Genomic DNA, 3,029 nt, shown 5'->3' with positions numbered 1-3,029 from the left:
CTTAGATCTTATAAAATATGCATAAGAATTCACAATATTTACAGCATTTATAAAACATTCTTGAGTAAACCTTGTATTTGACCTTGACATTTAATCTTAAAATTTTCAGTGTTTAAATGAGGAAAAATACTTTTATCAATTTCACAATATTTTTATTCAAGGTGATTCCTCAACAATATTTAACAATTGAATATGCCATTGCAATGAGACAAAGTCATTAAAAGTATCAATGTACAGCATTTATGAATTTCAATGCAAAGATCAGAGATACATGTACATGAAATTTGTTAAAATTTAAGTTTATCAATGTTTTTATAACAGTTGTATAATGTTTTACATGCATATAATTTGGCTTTCTTATCCGACACTCAAATTGAAATTCAAATGTCACAGTTATTGTCAGATAGATGGTCATAAACACAACAGTTCCACAAATGTCAACAATGCACAGAAAACAAACACTGATCTCCTTAATAAAAGCACCATGATTTCAGACTTAGGACTCTTTGACACTGGTTTGAACATCTTTCATCATTTACTCTCAGCATATGGAGTGAACTGCATTCTGTACAGCTGCAAATGTACAGGGTTTCCTGAAAAAAAAAAAAAAAAAAAAAAAAAATAATTATAGACATGTAGATTGTAAAATTTGTCATACACATTTCATACACATTTAAAATGTTTTTGATTGTGATTACCTTTAACATTTCATGTACAATTGGCTTTAATTTCACCTTTTTCTATTCCAAAAGTAATGCATATAGAAATCATGAAAAATAAAATCAGATACTGCAACCTCATTCATATAAAATTAAAAAAAAAATCTTATTTAACATAATTTACTTGTACATTATAATTCATTTTATCTTGTCAACTTGCTAACAAGTACGAATACATTTGTTTTGGTGACGTTTCTCCATTTTCTGCTTGTATTTATCTATCTGATGTTTTTTCTTGGTTTTCTTTTTTTGGTCATGAAATTTGAATATGAAAAAGAAGAAGAAAATATCTATGTAATAACAACATGATGACCAGAAAAATTCAACATTTCTTTCAGTTTTACTTTTAAGATTTTTGAAAGAGGAAAATCATTTGTTCCGAGAAACTGCAGACATGTCACCTCAACTCAGATAATGATGTTCATGAATTTTAATGACCATGTAAAAATACATGATAGAAATAAAATCATACATACTTTTTAGATTAAAATCCTTTATACAGTGATGACGCATGAGTGCAGGCAAATCCATTCTCTGTAATGATGAATATTAAAAGATTAACTTATGTTTCATAACTCACAATACATTATACATACATGTACATTATGTAAGTGCACTGCTGAGTGAACTCATTAAACATTTAAGCAGTAGCCTGGTAGCATTAGAAATGGTCATGATGATTCTACATTCATTTATTATTAATTACACTGAAATGAAAGAAACTATTTTCTGAACTTATTAGGGAAATGATAAGAGTAACAACCTGATTAAGGCATAATATATATGATTGTTTTAGTCTTAGAGCTCATTGATAGCTGATTGAATCATATGACAGAGTATTTGTAAATATTTATCCCCCTTCTGTCTACACTACTTTTTTTCCGCACCCAATTTTTGTTTATATTAAATAGTATAAAATGTTTATAGTTTGAGACATTAGAACATTGTTTGAAGGGATAAATATGTATAAAAATGCACACATATACTTACATGATCTCGAACATCATCTAATTCTATTCAAGTCCGCTGTTGACGGTTCCTGTGGAATTATCCAAACAAACAGAGCATATTTAACAGAAAACATGTTATTACACTTTTACACAAGTAAGAATCGGTTAAATAATCCAAACAAGCTGAAGAAATACGGTCTTTCGATGCCTGGACTCTTCGTTGTTTACATTCCCAAATTCTTCCGGTGATCGTTCACGGTTAGATCGTACGCCGTGTTACTCGAAGTTTATAATGTAAATCTGTGTTTAGAGAAAAGAATGTTTTATTTTCTATTGAAATTTTATATTTTCTTCTTTTGTAAACATTTTATATCATATTTCGTTTTTGTTATTTATTCTGAAATAAGAATGAACCTTTGCTCGAATCCGATTGGCTGTAGGATCTAGGATAGGATAGGATAGGATAGGATTGGATTAACTTCTATATGTTTCTATCATGAATCCTCAATCCTGAATCCCATCCGATCCCATCCCATGTCAACTTGTGGGATAGCAGCACTGTATCCATTCTGTATGGATGTTACAATTAGAAATTTCAATATGAAACATCTGGAGATAACGAGCAGTATTTAAGCTCAAAGTCCATTAAACAATACAAAATAGGAACAGAGCAAACCTGGACGTCCAAAACATCGGAAAATTATATTAAAATATTCAAAAACTTGGAGAAAAAAACATTGTTTGTTCAGGCTTTTTGATATCATTGACAGCCAATTTTTTCAATAAAAATGAAATCATTCTAATTGTACACACACGTACTCTGAGTTCGACATAGAAAAAAGAAGTTTGAGTTTCTGGTTGACAATATACATGTTGCTTTTGGAGACCAGGTCTTCCAACAGCCATTGGATTTCCCATGGATACCAGCTTCTCCCCATTATTAGCAGACCTATTTTTGTATTCATATGAAGCAGAATATTTTCATCTGATGGATGAAAAGGGATCACTTGCTTTGGACTTCAACTCGATGTTTAGATATATCGACGACGTATTTTTAATAAAAAATATGTAATTTCCAGTCTTATGTCGATATATCCTCGTGAGATTGAGATAAAAGCTACCATATCCGAGGGGGACTGAATTAACTCCTTGAGTCTTTTTTCCCTTATAGATTCAAATGAATGACGCCTTTTTATACTTAATGACACATCAGCCAGTATCGTTTCGTTGTTATGTATAATCATCAATACATGAGTACCGAACGACAAGTATCCTCGGGGACAGACTGTCGACCAGCAGAAATACATGTACAGAGATGTTATATTAATTCTAATTTTTAAAATTTCTTTTGTGCATCAGA

The 3,029-nt window shown here is 30.5% G+C and overlaps 1 long non-coding RNA gene across 1 annotated transcript; it reads right to left on the bottom strand.

Annotated features, from left to right (window-relative positions):
* Positions 1-236: 236 nt before the first annotated feature.
* Positions 237-1,962, bottom strand: LOC134258195 (uncharacterized). Its single transcript, XR_009990111.1, has 3 exons — positions 1,710-1,962; positions 1,196-1,253; positions 237-593 (listed from the first exon to the last, which is right to left on the bottom strand). It is a non-coding gene; the product is annotated as an uncharacterized LOC134258195 (long non-coding RNA).
* Between the last annotated feature and the right edge of the window lie 1,067 nt (positions 1,963-3,029).

The sequence above is a fragment of the Saccostrea cucullata genome, unplaced genomic scaffold (genome assembly GCF_032062105.1).
Source record: "Saccostrea cucullata isolate Sc308-1 unplaced genomic scaffold, CSIRO_AGI_Scuc_v1 ctg16065, whole genome shotgun sequence".
Classification (NCBI taxonomy): Eukaryota; Metazoa; Mollusca; class Bivalvia; order Ostreida; family Ostreidae; genus Saccostrea; species Saccostrea cuccullata.
The sequence above is the reverse complement of the archived record's forward strand: the minus strand, read 5'-3'. Positions and strand labels throughout refer to the sequence as shown.